A 26,563-nucleotide genomic window follows, 5' to 3' on the forward strand; every position below is an offset into this window, starting at 1 on the left:
CTTTGAGTTTAATTCAACCCAACAAACATATATTAAGTGTCTACTGTGTGTCAGGGACTCTGTCTACATACTCATAATGAAGATAAGAGAATCCCTGGAATTTTTTACAGGGTAAAAAGGAGATGATTCTGCCTTGTTCACCCCTGTGACCTAGTACAGTGTCTTGCAGGGATGAATTCAGTAAACACTTAACTGAATTTAATTGAATTAGGTCAATAATAACCATACAGATCCCTCTAAGAGCAGTAATGGTTGCCTTTTATTGAGCATGTAGTACGTGCAACTCACTATGCCAAGCACTGCACCTGCTTTTGCAAATTTAGTGCTCCGAACAGCCCTGTGAAAGAGGGCCCTCCCTAAACAGAGGGAATCATGGTAATCTGGGGCGTAAGGCTGGGCATAAATTTGCCAAGATGACAAATTTAGTTAGAGCTGAGTTCAACCTAGGTCTGTCTGATGTCAGAAAGTAGGATCCAGAGACATTTACAACCTCACCAAACCACTTGTATTCTTTGTGCTACAATTTCCCTGTTGGTAACATGAGGTGGAAGCACTAAAACTCTTTCCACTGTTCTAGCCTATGATTCTAGCAGTTTGGAATTTTTAACTGAGCTTCCATTTGGATGGTAAACAACATAAAAATTAAAAAAGAAAACCCCACCAACTTGTAATATAGGTCCATAATCCCTTATGTGAAATTCTAAAATCCAAAAGGTTCTGAATATTGAATCCTTTTTAGTAAGTTTAGGTTTAGTAAGTTAGTAAGCTTTCTAAAACAGATTTAGCAGCAAAAGCTGACCTGAGTTGATGGGAAAGTTTTTTATCATCTCAGTTCATTTTGCTTGGTGAGATTATTTATCTATTTTACTGTGGAAATATTAAGGGATACTGACCCACACCCACTGGGGGTGTTAAACTTAATACATAATACGTACTCTGTTTCTTTTCTAAAAATCCTCAAATTCTGAACACATGGCTGCCAAGATTTTCAGATAAAGGATTGTGGACCTGTACCAATACGTCAACATATCCAGTTATTTAACACCACCTTAAGATACACAGGAGTTCATGGCGCTCACTGTAGATCAGGAATGCAAGAGCAGGGCAGCAGAAAAGCTAGAGGGTGGTGGTGGTGGCTGGAGTCACTGGGGCCACCTGGACAACGTGAAGGATTCACTTATGCAATTCTCACGTGGGGATCACGTGCTCCCAGCACTAAGCTTTTCATGTTTGGCACCAGCTTTTGTAAAGCCGTAGCTGATTAACATTACAGACTTTTCTATGAACAAAAGGGCAATGGAAGTGCTTCCAGTAGGCAGAATTTCAGTAAGTGGCTGCTCACTCTTGTGCAGTGATCTGTTGAAGCAATTGGAACTGTTTCAGATCAGAAAGGCCATCATTTGTTTTCTCTGTTTAAACATTTTCTCAAAGAGCATGTAAAGAATTAGAGAACCCTTGTCACTATCTTTTCCAAGAAACTCCTGTTTTTGTATTTGACTCCCTATTTTAAAGCTTGATGAGAGGACATTTAGAAACTTGTAAGTAAAATCCTGTGTTCCCAAGCTGGAAGAATATTTTACAAAATGGAACTGTTACACAGTCTTTCTCTTTCAAATGTCAAGTTTTTGAGGTTTAACAAGAAAAGATTGAGCTGGCAACTGAAATCACATTTTTCTGTATTTCTCAACTGTTCAAGTGCATTTTCATATCTGCCGCAAATGTAAGTTTCAGGTGATTAGCAAAAGACCCAAGTATTGGAAACAAAAAGGAAAAGGAATGGTTATGCAGAATTTCTTTTGCACTTTAAGATTTAAAATATGAGCACAGTTAGCAGGAATGGTAGTTAAGTAAATAACTAAAGAAACATTTATTAATCTCCTACTCTATGTTGGGCAGTGAGGTAGGCTGAATAATGGCCCCTCAAAGTGTCCATGTCTTAATTCTTAGAAACTGTGAATATATTATCTTACATGGTAAAAGGGACTTCACAGATGTGATTAAGTTAAGGATCTTTAGATGGGAAGATTATCCTGGATTATCTGGATGGTACCACTGTAATCACACAGATCCTTTAAAAAGGGAGGCAAGAGGATCAGAGCCAGAGAGAGAAGATATAAGGACTGAAGCAGAGGTCAGACAGGAGACAAGGTGTTTCAGTGCTGGCTTTGATGATGGAAGAAGGGGCCATGAGCCTCTAGAAGCTGGAAAAGGCAAGGAAATGGATTCTCCTTGAGAGCCTTCAGGAGGAATACAGCTGTGCTGACACCTTGATTTTAGCTCAGTGAGAACCATTTTGGACATCTGATGCCTGGAACTGTAAGATAATAACTCGGTGCTGGTTTAGGTCATTAAGTTTGTGGTAATTTATTAGAGCAGCAATAGGAAACTAACACAGTCAGTATGTCAAGAGAAGATAGGTCAGTGAAAGAAATTGGTGGTGTGGGTCTAGCGAGGAGTGAACCTAGAGAGTTATATGTTTGACACATGGTGGGCACTTGGTCAAAATTAATTCTATGTTAAGACATTTACAGTTTGACTAGGAGAATTCCAGTGTAGTTATTTTATGGACTGAGACATCATCTTTGCAAGTTTCAGCCACATCCCCTTCTAAGCAAATTTCCCCATTTCTTTGTTCTACGTAATCCTGCTCCGCTCTTGGCCACAGCTGACTGGATGAGGCAAAGACTTATTTTCCTGTGGCATATAATTTGTCTAACTTCATTAAAAAAGATAATCCTGCTCAACTGTCTTCCTCTCTCAGGGATGTTTGGAATTAAGGAGCTGAGAGGCTGAGTTGGTGGGTGGTAGGCACTAGGGTTATGAGGTGGCATTGGCAGATGGGATGGCCATTTTGAGACCATAGCAAATTGGATGCACAAAGGAAACTGGTTCTTTGAGCAGGAGAGGAATGGAGTAGATGTGTTGAGAGAAGTTGGGATGGGAGACATCAGTCTTTCCTGAGATGCAAGATTTTCTCAGCTCCCAGCTTTAATTCCTTTACCTTCCAGTGTGATTTTTTCCTGTCATTGGGTATCTGATGTCACTCATTTCAAATAATGCCCACTGCATCACATACTAACCAGCCTTCTACCTCTAATGTCACCTTTACATTTGAGTTAGTGTGAGTGGGCTTCTTTTCCCTATTTCCAAAAGACCTTTAACTTAAATATGCTTCATATTTTCAAAGATCAAATAAGAAGTGGGTTTAATTAAAACAGAGACGATGATAGTAACTATGAAAGAAGGCTGTGGAGATTTTAATACTGAAAATAACCCTGCCCTAAATATCCAGATGCAGAACAGGGTCCAAATGACCTCTCAGGGTTTCATGCTCCCTAGATTAGTAACAGATGATCATTTAAAAATACATGTTTATGCATAGAATTAGTTACCCTGAATTGTATGAGTCTGATAAAGCTAAAGAACTCTCTATTGTTCTCATTCAAAGCTTAAACACTCCTGAGGTGGCACTATTAATATTCCTCTTTAACAGATGAGGAAACGTGGGTGTAGAGAGGCCACGTGATTTGTCCACAATCCCTTGACTGAATTGTCTGACTTCAGAGCTCTGCTCTTAAAAGCCTCACTCCACTGCCTCATGGGAAAGTTTCATTACAACACCGAATAAGCTGTACAAACCAGAAGTAAAGCGCTCAGTTCTGGGATGATAAATATTAAGTATGTAATGCTTTGTTGCTCTGCCATGTTGACGAGTAAAAAAAAGTTTTACTTAAAAACTTTTAACTTCAATTCAATTGCAGATCATCATGTTGTTTGAATTACATTGATTGCCATCATTAATGATAGTGCCATATCTAATGATGCTTATAAATCATTGATTATTCCAGAAATTAAAAACAAAAAAACCCTGATATTATGAATCAGCTCCAAAGTGGTGATTTTTGTTTTTTTTAATGGAACCTTATTTATAGACTCCCTTTATTTATTTATTTTAAAATTTATTTATTTATTTATTTATTTATGGCTGTGTTGGGTCTTCATTTCTGCGCGAGGGCTTTCCCTAGTTGCGGCGAGCGGGGGCCACTCTTCATCACGGCGCGCGGGCCTCTCACTATCGCGGCCTCTCTTGTTGCGGAGCACAGGCTCCAGACGCGCAGTCTCAGTAGTTGTGGCTCACAGGCCCAGTTGCTCCGCGGCATGTGGGATCTTCCCAGACCAGGGCTCGAACCCGTGTCCCCTGCATTAGCAGGCAGATTCTCAACCACTGAGCCACCAGGGAAGCTCCCGGGAAGCCCCCGGGAAGCCCCCCGGAAGCCCCCCGGAAGCCCCCCGGAAGCCCCCCAAAGTGGTGATTATTAAGGCTAGGGAAACAGTATCACCATGTTTCTGGATCTGAAACATTAGTGTGAGAAGGGGAATGTTGTAGTGGGAACAGCTCAGTCTTTGTAGTGAGACAGACTGGCTTTAAATGTTGGCTGTGCCATCTGACAACATTGTCGCTTTATGTCCGGTACTCACTCTCTGAATCTCAGTTTTTTCATATGTTTATTGAGACTAAAAATGCCTACCTCTTGTGCGTAGTGCGGGGATTAAACAAAATGTATGATGTTATCTACATATAGTATGAATGCAAAACATGAAAGCTGATATTATTTTTATATTCAAAGCCAATGGAAGACATTGGCTATAAAAACCTTAATACAGTCCAATACCAAGATGATCCCGTCATACAAATCTTTGGATATTCCATTTTACAAGTGAGGAAATGTGGGCTTACAGAGGCCCAGAGATGGGATGGCAGAGTGCTCTTTTAGTGAGAGAGGAAAGAAAAGCTTTATAAACTTTGGTGAGTATACTAGTTTTCCTTGGCTGCTGCAATGAATTATTACAAGCTTACTTGCTTAAAACAATACAAACTTATCACCTTAGAGTTATGTAGGTCAGAAGTCTGACACAGGTCTCTCCTGGATGAAACCACAGTGCTTACAGGGCTGCAATTCTTTTTCAAAGATCTAAGGGAGAGTCTGTTTCTTGGCTCATTTAGGTTTTTGGTAGAATTCAGTTTCTTGTGGTTGTAGGACTGAAGTCTCCATTTCTTTGATGACTGTGAGCCGAGGATCATTTTCAACTTCTAGAGGCTACCTGCATTCTCGGATGGTAGCTCCCTTCTTCCATCTTCAAAGCTGGCAATAGTAGGTTGAGTCTCTCTCATGCTGCCATCTCTTGTGCCTCTTCTTCTGTTGTTGCATCTCTTCGATCCACTCTTCTGCCATCCTCTTTCACTTCTAAGGACTCATGCAGCTAGATGGGGCCCACTTGAACAATCTAGAGAAATCTTCCCATCTCAAGATCCTTAACCTGAATTATATCTGCAAAGTCCCTTTGCAGTAACATAAAAAGTAAAGTAACATATTCACATATTCTATGGATTACTGCATGGACATTTTGTGGGGCTGGGGTGGGGGTGGTAGCTTATTATGTCCACCCAGAGAATAATGGCATACAAAAGGGGCTTCCAAGTATGGAGTTGTTATGCATGATTCACATTATGTTCATGCTTGCAAAATAAGTGAGCTGTTGTTAAAAATTACCCACTCTTACAGACAGATAGGCAGACAACACATGACCTTGCATAATTTGGCTTCTGCTTACCCTGCTTACCTCTCACTATTCTTATTGCTCTTCTGCTGAGCTATGCACTCTCCTTATGGTGAACTTGCAGTTCCTAGAAGAGAATGAATACACAAACAAACAATGGCCAGGCCATACATGACAATAAAACTCTGATCCACAAGAGAAGCTCAGGAAGCCAAACGACACCCACTGCAGCAGTTGGCCTAGAATAGTCAGAATGTGGTCAACAACTGCCAGCTTCTCTATTTTTTGCTCCTCTGTCCCCTACTTTGAACTTAGAACCAACCAGAAAAAGCCAAATATGCTTCCCAAACCAATTGCCTGGGATGCCCTTGTTCTAGTTAGCCTACCTCCAGCCTCCCTGTGCCAACAACCTTCAATCAAAAGTACCTGAATCCTCCCCCCATTTTTTTTTTTAAATAATAAAGCTTTCCTGCTTCCCTGATAGCCTTTAATTATCTGCCAAATGCAAGTGATAATGGCTGACTCCTTGCTACAGCAAACTTGGAATAAATAAGCTGCTCACATTTGGGTGGGCTTTGTTTATTTCCATTCCTCCTTTGGACTTTTGCACATTTGTTTCCCTTTCTTCTTTTCCTGGATCACTCCTCCTCGCCTTATGTGGGTCATTTATTTTCATCTTTTGAGAATCAGCTTAGATGTCACTCATGACAATCATGACAATAATAATCATTATTAGGATGATAGCTAACTATGCCAAGAACTGTTCTAAGCATATTCGGTTTATCAGCTCATTAAATTCTCACAACAATTATTGAAATACATTTCTATTATTGTCCACATTTTACAGACAAGGAAAGATAATTCAGAGAGATAAAGTAACTTGCCTGAGGTCACCAAACTAGTGGGTGAAGGCCTTGGGATAGAACTTAGGTAGCCTGTCACCATAGTTCACTTTTTAAGCCATTATGCTACACTGCTTTCAGAATGGATTTCCAAATGCCCTCAGTTTGGGATAAGGACTCCTTATCATATGTTTAAATAGCATTCTGTACTTTATTTTTAATAATAACATTGTATGATAATTGCTTATGACTTTGTCTGTACTCCCGACTAAAATTTAAGTTTTCTTTGGACAAGGACAATGTTTATCTTACGTTTGTAAGTCCAGCATATAGTAGTTTCTCTATAAATATGTATTTGAGGAATGAATAAATTAATGATTGAATGAATGAAACATGCAAAAGTCTAAATTATTATATTTAAAATTGGTAGATAATAAGTTAAAAAAAAGAGAGATAAAGGGACCCTGCTTCTATGCAAACTTTGAATGCAATACAATTCTGCATATGAATTTACAGTTAAATTCACAACCTCTCAAAACAGGACAGCTTCTCTCTTCTTTGCTTAGTTTCCCTCCATACTCTTAGACATACAATCACATGAAGAACTAATATCAGCCTTTCCTCAGAAAGTCTCTTCCAAGTTGACAGTCATTGTTAGGTTAGACCCAGCATCTTCTTGGCATCGGTTTCTAAGGCAGAACATGTCCAACTTAATAACATTCTTCTGAACTCTGCCACATCCAAAAACTCTCTCTCTCACACATGCAGTGCTGGGAGAATCAGCTGAGAGCCAAGGGTAGCTGTGTATTCCCATGGACTATGTCAGAAATTTAGAGCAAACTCCCCAACTGAGCATTCCTTAATGTGCCACGCCCCTGGCTCACTGCCCTTGTAACCCACACTCTGGGACCGATGCTGAGCCCTTGTCCATGATCAGTGGGTCTCTCTTCCTAGACTTGTGAGACTGATGGGTCTGGAGAAGCACTAAGGCAGCCATTGGGTTCAATTTCTTTACTTATATTGAATACTTTTGAAATCTATTTATTCATTCAACAACTATTTATTGAGTCTCTACTAAATTTCTGGGATTGTCCCAGGATTTGGGGGATCCAGAGATAAATTAGATAGATAGGCCCTTATTATCAGGGGGCTTGTATTCAAGTGGAGTTGATCTACATACAAACAAGCAAATAAAATAATTTCTTTTTTTTTAATATGAACATATAAATATAATTTTTAATTGAAGTAGATTAACAATGTTGTGTTAGGTACACAGCAAAGTGATTCAGTTATACATATATATCTATTTTTTCAGATTAATTTGCCTTATAGGTTAGGATAAAATATTGAGTATAGTTCTCTGTGCTTCACAGTAGGTCTTTGTTGGTTATCTGTTTTATATATAGTAGTGTGTATATGTTAATCCTAAACTCCTAATTTATCCTTCCCCCCTACAAATAAAATAGTATCAATAAGCGTGCCAATAACACAAAGTTAAGTGATACCGACTTGCCCAAGTGAATCCCTTTCAGAACATACATCTTCCACAGTCGTGTTGCCCCATCACATTTCCCTCTCTGATCAGCCAGTCTTCCTTGGACTTCTTCATGTTTCCTCCCAGGCTTTAATTGATTATAGGTAGAAAGTAATGAACCTTATTTTGGTTTAAAGTCATTTAGGATATTATTATTCCTGATCCTCTCCCAATCCTTATTTATTGTCAATGTACTAAAAATAACTTTTCTTATACTTTCTTTTATTTTTCTTCTAGGAATTGACTATTACAACAAGATCATCGATGATTTGTTAACAATTGGGGTCACGCCCATAGTGACCCTCTATCACTTTGATTTGCCTCAGGCCTTGGAAGACCAAGGAGGTTGGTTGTCAGAGGCAATCGCTGAATCCTTCGACAAATATGCCCGGTTTTGCTTCAGTACATTTGGGGATCGAGTCAAGCAGTGGATCACTATAAATGAGCCTAATATTTTTGCCCTGCTGGCATATGAGTGTGGTGCATTTTCTCCTGGTGTGCCTTACGTTGGAACTAAAGTTTCTCAAGCAGCTCATAATTTGATTAAAGCTCATGCCAGATCCTGGCACAGCTATGAATCCTTATTCTGAAAAGAGCAGAAAGGAATGGTGTCTCTCTCAATTTTTGCTGGCTGGGTGGAACCAGCAGATCCCAACTCAGTGTCTGACCAGGAAGCAGCTAAAAGCCATGGCTTTCCAGTTGGATTTCTTTGCTAAGCCCATATTTATTGACGGCGATTATCCTGAAGTTGTCAAGTCGCAGGTTGCCCTCATGAGTAAAAAACAAGGTTTTCCATCGTCCAGGCTTCAAGAATTTACAGAAGAAGAGAAGAAAATGATCAAAGGCACTGCTGATTTCTTTGCTGTGCAGAATTATATGACTTGCTGAGTCAAGTACCAGGAGAACAAGAAAGGAGAACTGGGTTTACTCCAGAATGCGGAAGTTGAAGTTTTTCGAGACCCATCTTGTATAAGTTTGGACTGGGTCTATGTGGTGCCATGGGGAATACGTAAACTACTGAAATACATTAAGGTAAATGCACCTTTTGTTTGCGTCCACGTGTATTCAAACATGGGAAGATGGGAAGACAGGCATATGTCTGTGTGTATAAGAACCCGAACAAAGAATGATTTAGGCAACAGCATATACATTTGTTGGCCTGGGAAAAGATGATTAGGATTTAAGTCGATGGGGGTTAACTAGCTGATAAAGGGCTTCAAAGCTATTATTAAACTTAGGATTAAATTAAATCCTAAATTAAATTAAATTCAGTTGTGGCTACAGTAACTTGGACATATTTTTCAGGCTGGGGTCACAACTGGAATTACTAAAAGGGATAATAAGGGTTGAAATAGCTGGATCCTTTTTGGGTCTCTGTTACACTGGATGGCATCCAGGTAGCTGAAATTAAAAATTTTAAGTTATCAGTTTTTAGGATTCCTGCTGTGTGGCGGGATAGAGGCTGTAGCTGCTGGGAGGGACCAAGGGGTTAAGGAGAAATGACAATCAGCAGATGCTGATGGAAGAAAGATACTTCTGTCTTCTCATTATAACAGAAGTCATTTGACTGTCTTCATGGATATTTGCACAGTTTTTCTTTTCCATTGTTAGTTATAAAAGGTCAGCACGCAGAAAATTAAGTTAATAGGGTCAGTGCAATTTGATGAAAACTAGTTTTGGGGTTGTAGTTTAGAGAAGGTAGAGGGGAATGCACCTGATATAATGAGCTTTTTTTTTTTAAAAACATCTGTTTGGAATAAAACTTCTGCTTTCTCATTCCAGGATATGTATAATAACCCTGTAATTTACATCACAGAGAATGGGTTTCCCCAGGGTGACCCGACATCTTTTGATGATGCTCTGCGCTAGGAGTATTTCAGACAGACATTTCAGGAGCTGTTCAAAGGTACCATTTGAAATGATGAAAGATCAATTGTGCAAGCTTAATATAATTTTCCCATGTGCCTATTTGCATTCAGCAAAGACCAATGATTTTGAAAGCTGAAATTCATGTAAATCAGTGTAAAGCCATGTAATTAAGAGAGAGGGGAGAAAAAGTATTTAGGAAAGAGGAAGGTGAGGATTTTGGTCTAGCTTCAACCTGCTGAAGTTTAAGCAAGTAAAAAGCGACTGTCTTCAGCATTTTGTGACTCCTGGGTGAAGGTGACATGAATAGAAGGAGTGGTGACTGTTGGGAGAGAACCTCAGTTATTACAAAAAGATCAGCTGTGACCAACTAGAGCATGTTTATTTGCATATTTTAATATCCTAACTACCAAGAAATGAATTGACAGAATTCTTAAAGGACAAAAGTTAGTATTTGTTCAATAAACTTTAAAGTGCTATGCGTCTTCAGTCAATGCATGTTTCATTTAAACTGTTACCAAGCAGCAGAAACAGTTTTTTTTTGTCATATAGAATCTGTGAATTTTGTTTCAAGACAATATTATTATTCTGGTATCTTGTTTTCCCTGATGGGATTCTTTTCATATTTGAAAACAAATGTGAAGGAATAATCTTCAACTGGTAACACACATTTCTATACTCCAGTTAATTTCTCCCTTTTAGCTACCACTTGGAACACTGTTGCTTCGTAAATTTAATTTCTCCTCCCTGTAAAGGAATAATATCATAGCAACAAAATTCAATGCAAAATTAGATTTTCAATTTCCTTTTTTTAACCATGATAGGCACAGTTATTTCTCATCATTCTGTTTGAGAGGTCCTGGAATGATTCTTTCCAAAATAGTAACATACTGGAATCAGCCAGAAGGAATTCTGGAAAGTGACATAAAGTGGTTTCTTTCCTAAACCTAAAATATATTGACTCAGTCCCTCACCTGGGCCTGGAGTTTATTGACAGAGGGCAATTGGATTCCTACAAATTGATCCAAGTAAAATCATTCTTTTGTATTACAGACAAAACGGATTCGTCCTCTGTGTGGGAATTCCCCATCTGATAAGAAAAGGAAATCTCTAGGTTTCTGAGATTCTCCCCACTTCTCCCTATAAATGACCCTATTCATAGTTAATACACTGATGTTCCCAGCTTCACCCCAAGAGACAAGTAGGCTAGTTACCATCATCAGATTTATGGATCCCATAGGGACCACAAACGACTCGTCCAAAATTGTTCTGTGTATGTTAGGGAAAAGAGAGAAAAAAATAGAAATTGGCTTTCTTCATTCCTAGCTTGGTGCTCTGTTTAGTGCTAACATAAGGACATTTCATTGCTCTCTGAAATTGTTTCAAGTACTTTATACAGTCCCTTAGATCTTTAAGACCCTCAAACTAAGATAACTTAAAGATAGAAAAGTTATTGAAGGCAAGAGTAGAAAATGTGAGAAGATTTGGTTTGTGAGCGACAGGAGAGAATAGGGTTAGGAACAAAATCCTGTTTTTGAACTTGTTGAATTTCTATTGTACTTTTGAATTGATGTAAAAAGTATCACGTACTTAAACCATTAATTTTTCACAGCATCTACAATCTCTTCTGATTCTTAACATTAGATAATTTATATTCATTGTAATTAACACACAATATTGTATTTATTTTGATTTTTAAAAAATATGTAGCCTTTCAAAATGTGCAGAAATGTACACATTGACCAAAAACCCTATATTAAGTGTATATTCTGGACTGGGTATAGTGATAGCTATTTTTCATATGTTGTTGTAGTGGACACCAATTTTTTCATCTGCAGTGAAACTCTCTTTTCTACTAATGAATCCGTTTTTTTCTATGAAATACCCACCTCCCCCCATCCTTAGACTTACCATACCGGGGGCCATGTAAGTAGAATAAAATACTGCTGTTTGTCAATAGATAATTGATTGGTCTAGATATAGGCACATGACATGAGCTGGTCCAATCTCAGTTCTTCCCTAGGATTTAAAACTTGGACCAATCAGTTTGTTTGTCTCATAGCTTGGATTGACCTTGGCAGGCCATTGGTGGCTATGCCTTGCCATGTAAAGCTGAGGGGTAGTGAGAAGGTGAGCTGCAGGTGCCCCAAGGGAAATGGAGACAAGAAACGGGGAGAGATTCAGGAGGGCACTTGCACCTCTAATTCCAGTTTTTCTTCAGAACCAGTTGCATGTATGTTCTTGAGAAACATTACTTTTACTTACAACTAAGTGCTCTTTCTGCTTCATCTGCTTCTGACTGGATTTCTATCACTTGGAACAAAGAAAGTCTTAATTGATGCCATCATCTCATTTTATTGTCAAAACAGTGAGATGAGGTCATTGCTCCTAATTTACAGATGAACAAACTGAGTTTCAAAGAAGCTAAGTCATTTGCTCAAGATCACCAAGTTACTAAGTAATATTTACTAGAACAAGGCAGAATGTGTATATTATTATTATTATTACTACTACGGTTGGTATTGGGCTTTCTGACTCAGAGTGCTTGCTTGTCCCACCACACTTCTCGAAACTTCCTCACCTTTGGTGCCCTGGGCTTGCATAGATTCTTTGAAAGTGCTTCATTCTGCTTCTGCAACAGCCGACAGGTCCTACGACCTTGGACAAAACTCAGACACCCTGTATCCTGCCTGTGTCAGAGGCGCAGAGCTGAAGTTACTGATCAATTTCCTGAGACGCCTCCAAGGTAGCGCCGATGATCTTGGTTGGTGAGAACCTTACTAGTAAGAACCACCTTGTGCGCAATTAAAAATAATAACAGACCGAGGAAGACATTTGTGGGAAGAGCTGCAGGTGGGAGCCCTCCAGAACCCAGGGAGTCAGATGGACTATGGCTTTGTGATTCCCATGAAAAAAGCCCTCCCTCCAACATCACGCATCCGGACAGGCACATAATGACACCATAGTTGGATCAATGGCGTCTGCCTGGAGGTCTTACTAATCGCTTCAGGTAAAATCCCACAGCAATTAATTGAGCAGTAAAAAGAAAACTAATGTTTCTGTTTCCTTTTGGGAAAGAAAAAATAAGAAAAGAGGAAAAATGTCATTTCAAGAAAAAAAAATCAGCTAACACCTTTTTAATCATTGCATTATTTAAATGCCTTTAAATAGATTGTGTTTTAATTAATGCAGATATAGATGAGAGAAAAGCGACACAGTGGAGACAAAAACACTGTAAATAACATAGAACTAGGCTTGCATTCCAGTTCCAGTTATTCAAGGACGGGCAAAAGGTTCAAACTCCCAAACTCTCAGTTTGTTCAGCAGTAAAAATGGGATAACACTTTCCCTGGCAGAGTTGTTGAAAAGATTTTGTTTAATAAGCTATTGTGTTAAACACCCCAAGCAATTGCCTGGCACATGGTAGGCCCTCAACAAATGGTGTAATTATTATTATTACAAAATGTGCATTTTAAAGAACATATTTATCACCCCAAGTTATTTTCCTTATTATTTAAGAAATAGAATACCAAGACATTAAAAAAAAATTCCATCTTCCCTCAAGTCTCTAAGTTATGGCAGAACATTCCCCCACGTCTGCAGTTTTCTCCATCATTCTTTTTGGGAAACCTCTGAATGACTGTTGTAACATTGGCCCTCTGGCTATTTATGATTGAACCCTGTGGAGGACAAAGCAGCCAGGACCTCCCTCCATTCGTTATTCCTTTGGAGAGGTTGCCAGATCAGGTGAAAAATCAAATCATTGCAGCAGAAACAACTGTCAATCAACTGGGTACCTGGAGTTGTTCTGCCACAGGAATTTTTGTAAAAGCTCAGGGAGCAGTGATCTTCAAAGAGTTAGGCTTTTCTCACATGATATGAATCTTTATTATATTCATAAAATTTACACCAGTCCTTGCTGCTCTGGAGCCAGCAGGCAAGTTTAAGTTCGTACGTAATCACACACGAAGGGATACCTCAATAATCTGAATGTTGTTGAGCAGGTGAGAAAGTGTGGGAAATCAGGGGAAGTTATTCTCAATGGGTGATACTTGACCCATGACCTAAACTCTCCTAAAAGGGGATTCCAGTTGGGTTCAACCTGCTCCTCACACCTACTGAATATATGCCTGTTCTTGGCTTGGTTCCCAATCTTTCCCCAACTGGAATGTCATGGTCTTTGCCTTCTTCCTGGCCCAGTCCTGTTTGGAGTAGATCAACTAGCTTGAAGTCAGGCAAGACATGGGTTTGAAATTTAGTTCTTCCACTTACAAGTTCAATAATTTGGGGAAAAGTCTTAAGCAAACAACACTTCAGCCATCTAATTTTTAAAATGGGGATAATAAGAACATCTATCTTCTAAAACATGGTGAAAAATGAACAAGATAATGCATATAAAGCCTACATACAGAGTCTGGTACATTAAGAAAGATTCCATAATGACGGTTAATTTTGGGGGGCATCTCTGAGCCCTCTGAGAGTTGGAGCTGTGTCTTTTTTATAATTATATCTTCAGCCCAGAGCACCGTTTCTGTCATGTAGTAGCTTTCTACACATGTTTGTTGAATTTGGTTGTCTATATCAGAGAAGAGTTAGTCAATGGATAATGAGAAATAAATGATGAAATGATTGGGAACTGTATTTTCTTTCCCTAAAGAAATATACCCCACACAGGAAAAAAAAAATGCAGCCTTCTGGGGCTTCCCTGGTGGCGCAGTGGTTGAGAGTCTGCCTGCCAATGCAGGGGACACGGGTTCGAGCCCTGGTCTGGGAAGATCCCACATGCCGTGGGGCAACTGGGCTCGTGAACCACAACTACTGAGCCTGCGCGTCGTGAGCCTGTGCTCTGCAACAAGAGAGGCCGCGATAGTAAGAGGCCCGTGCACCGCGATGAAGAGTGCCCCCCACTTGCCGCAACTAGAGAAAGCCCTCGCACATAAATGAAGACCCAACACAGCCATAAATAAATAAATAAATTAAAAAAAAAAAAAAAATGCAGCCTTCTGGAAAGTTTCTGAGCCAGCCCAACTTTCCAGTGAGATCCATGCCTGAGTTAGCACAGTAGTAGATGATTGCAGAGAAGATTTGTTAATGACCAGCTTTAGGCTTTTAATGACAAAACCCCTCAGCAAGATGTCATCAAATTTATTGAAGACTTCACTGAAAGTGTTGAAGCTGATGCATTGTAACAAGAAGGTTATAAATCTTGCAGCTTGGGTATACCACCAAGACAGGATGCTGAGCACAGAATCACCCTGCTGTTGTCTGTCAGCATTCTCCCTCCCTCACTTCCCATGGAGAACCAGGAAAGGAGAAATAACATCCATTTCTGAAAGTGGTGCAGACCTGGCAGCCACCTGCCTATGTCAGTTTCAGACCACAGAGGCCCATTTAACTGGACAAAATGTGTTAAGCACCTGTGTTTTTCTAAATGTGCATTAAAAAAATCCTAAGAATTAGGGAAGGATCTCAAAGTTTGAGACATTGACCTTTTGGAAAAATGAACCTATTAAAAATCCATTGCAAGCTCAGAATAGAGACTCAATTACCTGAATATAGAGTTTCACTCCATGTCTATTGTTTTATTGCTTCTCAAAGTAAACCTTTGTCAACCTAGCCCTATGGAGCAGTTCATCTCATAGCTCACGGAGAACTCACAGCTTTGGGAACGTGTGGGGTGGAATGTCAGATGCATTTAATACTGTTGCTCCTTCCTGGACTGGATGGAGCTAGCGAAGAGGAGTCAAGATCGGAACAGAGAAGGAAGAATGAGATCCGAAGGCCGTGCACAAGAATTGTTTGTGTGTGCTAGTGTACGGACTTGTAGCATTTGAAAAGTCATGAAGAAAACAATTTCCAATATATCTGTATTCCATCAACCTACATACTCAGACCACACATAAACTCAGACAGCCAAAGATTACAGAGTAAACCTTAAGCAGAGATATGCCAGATGACCTTCCCCTATTGCTTCTCCCCTACCTCTCCCCAAAGTTCAGTAGCATACTTACCTTTGTCTTCCATTCTCCCGTATGAAGGGTGGCAGAGTAGAAAGTCTGAAGGGTCTGAAGAGTGAAGACTAAGTCCTGGGTTCTTGTGGTGTGCCCTTGGGGAAGTTCTCATTAGGACTCTCTGAATGTCAACCTCCTCACCTGTTAAATGGGACAGATGCTAATTGCCATCCTGCCTAACCCAAAGTCAGTTGTGAAAATAAAATAATTTATGTATATGTATGTCCTGAGCACCTTAAAATGTTAGATATTATTCTCATGTTTGATATAGTTACTTTACACCTTTAAGGACATCATCACTCTGGCCAAAAATACATAATCTGGACCTTAGTGTTCTCCACTGCAAAGGGAAGTGTTTGGTGCCCATTATCCAGATCCTGTCAACATTTACAATTCTCATATTCTATGGTTTTTGTTTTCCTGCACGTTTCTGAAGGGCTATGACAGTGGGATCAGATTAGGGGTTTGAGAGAACGTGTTCTATGACCAAGTGACTGGTGTGGTGCTTGGCAAAGCTCAGAATCACACACACACACACACACATACACACACACACACACACACTGCTGTTGTTGAACTACTTCACCAGACTTAATCCAGGTGAGGCCCATACTGATGTGATCAGGAACATACACCATTTAACAGGCACACCCTCTTAGAAACATAGAACCTGGTGCATCTGCTTCCTGGGAACAGGTTTCATGGAGTTGCCCATTTGAGAAGCAGCTCAATCACACATCTGCCCTTGTGCTTCCTGATTAGAAACCGTTCTTTATCTTCTATTTCCATAGCATTCTAATACATATGCTCTGCCCCCACAGATGGACATTCCCTTGGGCTTCTTTTTAATTCAGTTCCAACTGTTTTGAGGGGATAATTACTTAAGGTTCTCCACCACATCAGACCCAGTGAATTTTAATACTACTATACAGCCTTTAAAAAATTTATTTAGATGATTCCAAGCTCATCCTCCATTTTTAGAACAATCTGTCCAGTAGTTTTTGTGTTGATGTAGCAGCAAACAGAAGTGCAAGTGTATTTTTATAACTGTAAAAGAGACCTGTAAAATAATCAAAGTATAATTTATCTGAAGAAAATCTATTTTTCCAATATAAAGAGTAGACTCAATAGAATCTTGAAAAAGAGGCAAAAATAAGGATTTGATAATGCTTTTTAAAATGAAGTATAATTGAGATATAACATTGTATAAGTTTAAGGTGTACAACATGTTGATTTGATATATTTATATATTATAATATCACCACCTTAGTGTTAGCTAAAACCTCTAATATGTTACAGTTATTATTTCCTTTTTATTTTTGGCAGTAGGAACAATTAAGATCTAGTCTCTTAGCAACTTTGCAGTTTATAATACAGTATTGCTGACTATAATCACTATACTGTGCATTAGCTCTCCAGAACTTACCTATTTATTGATTAGTTCATAGTTTGTACCCTTAAAGAACATCTCCCTCCACCCCCAGCCTCTGGTAACCACCATTATACTCTCTGTTTTTACAAGTTTGGCTTTTTAGTTTCCACATGTAAGTGATTTTATACAATATTTGTATTTTTCTGTCTGACTTTTCACTTTGTGTAATGCCCTCAAGTTCCATCCATGTTGTTGCAAATGGCAGGATTACTTTTCCTTCTTCTCATGGCAGAATAATAGTCTGCTGTGTGTTTGTGTGTGTGTGTGTGTGTGTGTGTGTATGTATGTATATATCAAAACTTCATTGTTATACATTCATCTGTAGATCTGTTGATCATTTGTTGATGGACACTTAGGTTGTTTCCATATCTTGGTTATTGTCAATAATGCTGCAATAAACATAGGAGTTCATATATCTCTTGACTATCATCAAGAAGACTAGAGATAATTATTGGCGAGGATGTGGGGATAAAAGAACTCTTGTACACTGTTGGTAGGAATGTAAATTGATTCAGCCACCATGGAAAACAGTATGGAGGTTCCTGAAAAAATTAAAAATAGAACTACTATATGATACAGCAAAATCCACTTCTGGGTATATATCCAAAGGAAATGGAAACAGGAGTTTGAAGAGATGATGACTTTTTTCACCTGTTTGGGGAGAGAGCAATACTGGAATATTCAGGTGTTGAGAGGGCTATTGGAATTGAGAGAAGGTGAACATCTCAGGTTTTCCCCAGGTGAAGTGGTCCTCAATTGTCTGTCTACATCAGCTCTTATTTTCTGATCTCCAAAATAACCTGATTACCACCTGGCCTCTTAGTTATCTAAGAACCTGCTTTGGAACAAGGCTAGTAGAATTTCTCTTAGTGTGATTGGCAGGGATTGCCTGGATAACTGTGTTAAGAAGGATTCTGTTGGACAGCTGTGGGCTCTTGGAAAGAAGAGGGAGAAGTGGATAGCCAGGTGTTAGCCATTCCTACTCAGGAAACTCAGGAAACTTTTGGAGTTTTCCAAATCTTGGAAAAGGATATTCCCCACTATAAATTATTACATTGACATTATGTCTTATAAATCGAAGTCTTGTGAGCTCGTCAGTGGAGATTAGCTCTGGGTGCACTAAGAAAATGAGTCTCTGGATTTGCAGCGTTGCTAATTAGACCTTAAGCAGTGTTAGTCTCACCAGTTCTATGGCCTTCCCCTCTGTGGTCTTATCTTACCTATTTATAACTTTGATATTATTTATGCTGGACAATTGCTCTACAGTGACATAAATATTGTTTCTGCCAGCTTTCCCAAGCTTGTCATTGAGTAAATTCCTGGTTAACTACATCCTATATTGTTTTTTCATTATTGAGCCTGACACTGTATACAAGAAAATCAACAATATTATGAATAAAACATTAAACATTGGTGCCATAAACTGATTCATGAGACCCTCGTACAACTGCTGCCCTGTCACAATTGAATACTTGTTGAATAAGCCAACTGAATAGATGGAACCTGGGAAACACTTTGATTTTTGAAGACAATGCCCATTATAATCCTTGAAAGGAAGGGAAAAAACAATTTTTAGGAGAAAATGGAAGTTATTAAAACGTATAAGCATTCACAGGCAAGAGCAGTGTGTAGTAAGATTTTATGCACCATTTTTTTACAGACAGAATTCTAACCAGAATACAGTTTTGGGGTTTTTGGTTCTATACTTAGCATTCAGTAAGTGCTAAGTAAATGTTTAATGAGTGACTAGGAGATTGAACCTACATTAGCAGGAAAACTGAATTACTCTCCAGAATTTCAATGAATATTAGATTTATACCACCATTTTGCTTTTTAAAAGAATTTAAATAAATGGTAGATTGTTTTTACTATTAGAACAATTTTCATGCATCAGGATTAGGCATGAGTGCTAATTATACCCTTTTGACATTAAACTTGGGTGTGTTGTGACAATAATTGAAATCTATGCTAAAGTTTTTTAACCTTCTTTCTATAAATGCACTTAACCTCTCTGTGCCTCAGTTTCTTCATTTGAAGAATAAAAGGCTTGAACTAGCTATTCTTTTGGGATCCTTCCAGTTTAAGAATTATGTGACCCTCTAAATATTCTTTCTAGGCAGGTATGTCAAAGATCATATTTTATTAGAACTCTTGGTAATTTCTTAGGCTATTTAAAAAAAAATTATAATTAAAAAAATTATAATTAATAGTCTTTTTAAAAGAACTTTCTTCATTCTTCTCATCCAGCTACTTAATTTGAAATGTGAACACCTTTTTTATCTGGGCATAAAATTAGACCTTGCTCTCCAATGAACTGATTCTATTGACATTGATTCAGTTTCCAGGTAACATTTTCTTGACCTTCAATCTGGGTGTTTCCTCCTTTATTCATTTGTATTGAAAATGAACCTCACTTTTCTTCCCCAGAGAAAGTTATCCCTTGGAGTTCAGAAACAGAAGGGTCACCTCAGATTCAAGTTTTACAAAGTTACTGTGGAGAGTATAAAATCTCAGATAGGAAATTGAATGAACAAATCAGTTCAAAGCATTAGAGGAAAATTCCCAATTGAACAACTCCACGGCAGTTACAATCATGAGCAGTGAAATCACCTTTCAAAACATGATCATGGCAAGCACCACCTAATCTATCAAGTTTTAAGACAGTTAAGTATGATTTTCAAGCTTCACCATAAATGCATAATTTAATTCAGTTAGGCAGTGCAGTAATTTTAACTTTCTTTAAATTTAACTTGAGCATGAAACTTTTGTCGCTGGGCAAGATCCTGAATTAGAAGGGAGGATCAGATTTCAGAATTACCTTCCCGCCATAATTCTGGGGAGAGACTTCAGATATGGGAAGTCTGTATTTTTATTCTGAATTTTTGAGCAGAGAGATAACTCTAATCAGGGCTCCTTTGACCCCAAGTTACTGTTTAGGTAGCATTTTCTTCAATACAATGAAAATATCAGCATGGTGCTAGAGATGAAAATAGTTCCTTTTAAGGCTTCTTAAGGCTTATCTGGAAATGCTACATGCAGCAAGAAGGCCAGTCTCTTTGATGAGGGTCATCTCAGAAGTGCAACGTCTCCTTGGTGTGAATGAGATTAGCTAATGAAACAGTATCATGGCCGGAGATGATTCCATGCCCTTCTAAAGTTTAGCCACTTTCCCCCTTTGTTTGTGATATTCCATTATAGGAATCACTGTCTGCTTTAGAGATAAGTGAAACCATTATGTGTGGAGGAAGAAAAGGCATTTGAGCCTTGAAGAATGTTAATTGGTGCTTGTGAATACGGGTGAACAAGAAACCATAAATGTCTCAGGTGAAATTGTGAATGAGTTTGGGACTAAAAAGTAGATGATGGGAGAAGGAATGTACCACACCTGTTTATGAAATAACTTTTTTCTCCCCTAACAAGTTGGATTCATTTCTTTTATAGATGTAAATCCAGCCTAAAGTCTTAAATAATTTTAAATGACCATGTTCTTTGACGAGGCAATTCAAATATTGGGTTGGCCAAAAAGCTCGTTCGTGTTTTTTTGTAAGATGTTATGGAAAAACCCTAACAAACTTTTTGGCCAACCCAATGTATTTTATAGTTAAAGATAAGTGGATTAACACAAAAATTAGATCACTGAATAAAATATGAGTAAATGAATGTATATTAAGTATATACATTTTGTTATGTGGCTGAGGCTGTGCTAATTTAGTCTCTTAAAATATTTTCTTCCGAAGATGTTCAGGCTATATTCTTCATCCTTTGAATGAGCAGTTGGCCTTTTATTAAAAAAAAAAAACAAACAAACTTACAAAAATATTTCATGCCCAGAGTTTGCTGCCCTCATGAATACATGGTAGCAATCTCAAGAATGGCTGAGAAAAATTCTAAAGCGTGTCTGGAAAAACAAATAGTATGACCCACTGACTGTGCTTAAGTTTTATACAGACAGGCAGAAAATTTTATGAATACTTTTACATAACAAGAATTTGCTTGTTTGACATAGTGAAAGAACATATTCCTTAAAGACACAGTTCTGCCCTCAAAATCTGGCTCTGGCACCCTGTCTTGTTTTGTTAACCTTGGACAAGTTATTCCTAACTTTATGAATCTCAGTTCATCATCTGTGAAGTGTTATTTTTGGTGGGGATTAATGATATACTTCGTATCCTAGAAAAATGCTTGGCACATAAGTCCCCCAAATGATAACGAATGCAGTGAATTCTTTGTTACCCAGCGTCTATTATCCAGGATTTTAGAAAAACTGTGACTTCCTGCACAGTCATCAAGCACTGATAATTTATATTTCTCTTGATGACCCTGAAATGCATTCTGAATAATTAGAGAAAGATTAAATTATAATCAGTTTAGTTTCAGTGTTAAATGTATTTTAATATTCTCATTCTTTAAAAATCTGTAATCCTTCTGCATGTGGTAACAATTAACAGAAAATATTTGATTAGCTGGAGCACTCCATTTCCTGACTATCTGACTAATAAGGAGTTTATTGTGTATTTCTGGAACCCAAGCTCTGCCCTGTGGTTCAACTGGGCATTTGCTGTGTGGGTTCACTTCACACCAGCCTTATATCCATTCTCAGAGTCAATATGTTGACTTTATTGCCTGGTGGAAATTCTAGAATTAACCATTAAATATTCTCAAACAATAGTCTGAGTCTACACAAGGCCCTTTGCATATTTTTGATCACAAGGTCATAATACTGGTCATCCAGTCTGATTTTGTGCAGACGAGTAACTAAATCTTCTAGCCCTGAGCCTTGTCCCGTTCTTTTCCTATGGATTTCTAGAGATGAACATCTCAACCGACATTAGTAACCAATCTATCTTGGTGTTTCATCAACCTTTACTTTTATCCAATCGTGTTTTAGACATCTTCACTGGGCTCTTTAGGCTACATAACCTTCTAGATGAAAACTTCGCTGTGCATTTAATCATTTTTGTGGTTCTTCTTTGAATTATCCACGTTTCTCCCATTTGTCTGGTCCCCCACATAATGTCACATGCTGCTTTAAAAGATGGGTTAACAACTGACTTGTGTTAGAAATAGTCTTTAAAAATGTATCGATGTATAGTTTCTTTGTGATCTCAGTAAGTAAGGTGGATTTTCAGGCAAGCAGATTGATTTTGGAGGTTTAATTGATCACCATAAGACATAGTATTCATCCGTCCTCCTCTATCTGGCCTCATGCTGCCTTCCTTTAACTCTCTGCCTTGCCCTGAAATCCCCCTTCCAACCAACAGTCTTCTCTTCCATAATATCCTTCACGTCCCAGCTGACATTCCCAGTACTTAGGGAATACAGTGGTGGCTGCAGAAGGAGGCTGATGGTTTCCTTTAAATGGGGAGCACGGACAGGTAGCTGGTGAAGAGTTAATTTTGCTTTCCAAGATCAGGCGACTGTTGGTCCTGGTATGAAGCCAGGATTTGTGAGGATACTCCTGTCAAAATACAGGGTCTTCCTTGGCAATGTCTGGGTGTGTGCTAGGTGAAGACAGGGAGCCTGGGTGAATAGCCAGAAAGCAACACTTAGCACTCTAACCCTATGCTGTCTCTGAGACTAAACTCACTAGGTAACCATAGATCAGTTGATAAGGTAAGCTGCCTATTACTACTACTGTGTGTAATTTCACCCCAAAGTGAATTTTTTTTCTCCTTATATAGACATATATTAAAACCAACAACTCAATGGTAATGCTATCACTGTTTCTCTAGGCACAACAAACGTATATTTGTTTGACTATTGCAAACATGTTTCATGTTTGACAAACCATACTTACATTATAGGGCTATGCTGAATCTTCTGAGAACCATGATTTTGAACTTTGGTATATTAGAATTGTCAATTGCAATCAGTTGACCATTGACCAAAAAATGGTCAATTTTTACTGAGGAGGCTTCTTTAAGAAAATGTGACATTTTCCTAATTATGGAATCAGAGCTCCTTGGCAGAACAAATGAATTTATTTTAACATAAAGTGTTAAAACTTAAGAATGTTCATAAAATTAAAGTTAAAATCTCTTCACTGGTTTTTTGTACCAATACATTCCAGAAATGTCATATTGAATATTTGTATTGGGCAGTAGTTGAGGAAAGTTTATATGAAGTTTCTTATTCTTTAACTTAAATTTTTTTTTGTTGAGATATAATTGACATATAACATTATATTAGTTTCAAGTGTACAATATAATGATACAATATTTGTATATATGTTGTGAAATGATTCCCCAAATAAGTCTAAGTTATGTTTTAACTCTTGATATTCCTGATGCAGGATTCTCTTATAAATTTGGGTAATTGCATTCAATCTAAGTCATTTATTGCTTTCCTTTTATTTAAGAGAGATATGCTTCTTTAAAAAATCATCTTCTTTTTGTATTTCTATTTTTTAAACTATTTTTTGAATAACACAAACACTGTTAAATCTCTCTTATTCAGAATAATGGTAGGGAGGACAGTTAAATGCCAATTTAACTTGTTGAGAGGTATTAATTTTTGTGAGTTATCGAAGATGGGCCATTTTATTATATATTCAGGTTCCTGATGAAAAGAAATACAAGCTAGTAAGCCAGAACCAGGAGGGAAAGGGAGAATACAAATGTTCTGACCATAGATGTTGACAGAAAGCTTGAAAACTGCCACATAGCTTCCTGGCAAAGGGATTAACCATTCGTTACAGCAGTAGTATTCAGACTGTGTGCTGTGGGGCCTTGAGTTCTATGGAGATATCTCTGGGGACTCTGTTAGATTGTATTGAGAGAAGGTGAGAAATTAGGGCTCCAGGGCACATCAGTTTTCATTGGTTGTATTTATTAGAAATCCCTAAAAATTTTCATTTGAAAGGAAGACTCTGTTGCTAAAAAAGGAAAAATTGAATAGCCACTGACTAATAGGGAACTCATTATCAGAGGGGAAAAAACATAGTAGCGGATTGGTTAAAGATGGTGGAGTAGAAGGTCATGTGCTCACTCCCTCCTGCGAGAGTACCGGAATCACAACTAACTGCTTAACAATCATCTATAGGAAGACACTGGAACTCACCAGAAAAGATACCCCACATCTAAAGACAAAGGAGAAGCTGCAATGAGATGGTAGGGGTGCAATCACAATAAAATCAAATCCCATAACCACTGGGTGGGTGACCCACAAACTGGAGGACAATTATACCACAGAAGTCCACCCACTGGAGTGAAGGTTCTGAGCCCCACATAAGGCTTCCCAACGTGGGGGTCTGGCAATGGGAGGAGGAATTCCCAGAGAATCAGACTTTGAAGGCTAGCAGGATTTGATTGCAGGACTTTGACAGGACTGGGGGAAACAGAGATGCCACTCTTGGAGGGCACACACAAAGTAGTGTGTGCATCACGACCCAGGGGAAGGAGCAGTGACCCCATAGGAAACTGAACCAGACCTACCTGCTAGTGTTGGAGGGTCTCCTGAAGAGGCAGGGGGTGGCTGTGGCCCACCACGGGGACAAGGACACTGGCAGCAGAAGATCTGGGAAGTACTCCTTGGCATGAGCCCTCCCAGAGGCTGCCATTATCCCCACAAAAGAGCCTGCAGCCTCCAGTGCTGGGTCACCTCAGGCCAAACAACCAACAGGGAGGGAACTCAGACCCATCCATTAGCAGACAAGTGGATTAAAGTTTTACTGAGCTCTGCCCACCAGAGCAACACCCAGCTCTACCCACCACCAGTCCCTCCCATCAGGATGCTTGCACAAGCCTCTTAGATAGCCTCATCCACCAGAGGACAGACAGCAGAAGCAAGAACTACAATCCTGCAGCTGGTGGAACGAAGAACATATTCACAGAAAGACAGACAAAATGAAAAGGCAGAGGACTATGTACACGATGAAGGAACAGCATAAAACCCCCCAAAAACAATTAAATGAAGTGGAGACAGGAAACCTTCCAGAAAAAGAATTCAGAATAATGATAGTGAAGATGATCCAGGACCTCGGAAAAGAATGGAGGCAAAGATTGAGAAGATGCAAGAAATGTTTAACAAAGACCTAGAAGAATTAAAGAACAAACACCAAGAAGAGTTAAAGAACAAGCAAACAGAGATGAACAATACAATGACTGAAATGAAAAATACACTAGAAGGAATCAATAGCAGAATAACTGAGGCAGAAGAACCGATAAGTGACCTGGAAGACAGAATGGTGGAATTCACTGCTGCGGAACAGAATAAAGAGAAAAGAATGAAAAGAAATGAAGACAGACTAAGAGACCTCTGGGACAACATTCAGTGCAACAACATTCACATTATAGGGGTCCCAGAAGGAGACAAGAGAGAGAAAGGATCTGAGAAAATATTTGAAAAGATTATAGTTGAAAACTTCCCTAACATGGGAAAGGAAACAGCCACCCACGTCCAGGAAGTGCAGAGAGTCCCAGGCAGGATAAACCCAAGGAGAAACATGCTGAGACAGATAGTAATCAAATTGACAAAAATTAAAGACAAAGAAACATTATTAAAAGCAACAAGGGAAAAATGACAAATAACATACAAGGGAACTCCCATAAGGTTCTCAGCAGAAACTCTGCAAGCCAGAAGGGAGTGGCATGATATAAGTGATGAAAGGGAAGAACCTACAACCAAGATTACTTGACAAGAATCTCATTCAGATCCAACGGAGAAATCAAAAGCTTTACAGACAAGGAAAAGCTAAGAGAATTCAGCACCACCAAACCAGCTCTACAACAAATGCTAAAGGAAATTCTCTAAATGGGAAACACAAGAGAAGAAAAGGAACTACAAAAACAAACCCAAAACAATTAAGAAAATGGTAATAGAAACATACATATCAATAATTACCTTATATGTGAATGGATTAAATGCTCCAACCAAAAGACACAGGCTCACTGAATGGATACAAAACAAGACCCATATATATGCTGTGTGCAAGAGACCAACTTCAGACCAAGGGACACATACAGACTGAAAATGAGGGGATGGAAAAAGATATTCCATGCAAATGGAAATCAAAAGAAAGCCGGAGTAGCAATACTCATATCAGATAAAATAGACTTTAAAATAAGAATGTTACAAGAGACAAGGAAGGACACTACATAATAACCAAGAAGAAGATATAACAATTATGAATATATATGTACCCAACATAGGTGCACTTCAATACATAAGGCAAATGCTAACAGCTATAAAAATGGAAATCAACAGTGACACAATAATAGTGGGGGACTTTAACACCTCACTTACACCAATGAACAGATCATCCAGACAGAAAATGAATAAGGAAATACAAGCCTTAAATGACACAATAGACCAGATAGAT

General features: G+C 38.6%; 1 protein-coding gene and 1 long non-coding RNA gene across 2 annotated transcripts in view; both read left to right on the top strand.

Annotated features, from left to right (window-relative positions):
- Positions 1-26,563, top strand: part of LOC133092055 (cytosolic beta-glucosidase-like) — a 138,165-nt gene that overhangs the window by 49,420 nt on the left and 62,182 nt on the right.
- LOC133092056 (uncharacterized) overlaps positions 8,179-26,563 on the top strand; it is a 31,401-nt gene continuing 13,016 nt past the window's right edge. The window contains exons 1-2 of the long non-coding RNA XR_009701015.1: positions 8,179-8,967; positions 9,718-9,841. This is a non-coding gene — a long non-coding RNA (uncharacterized LOC133092056). The remainder of the gene's footprint in view (positions 8,968-9,717; positions 9,842-26,563) is intronic.

This window comes from Eubalaena glacialis, chromosome 5 (genome assembly GCF_028564815.1).
Source record: "Eubalaena glacialis isolate mEubGla1 chromosome 5, mEubGla1.1.hap2.+ XY, whole genome shotgun sequence".
Lineage (NCBI taxonomy): Eukaryota > Metazoa > Chordata > Mammalia > Artiodactyla > Balaenidae > Eubalaena > Eubalaena glacialis.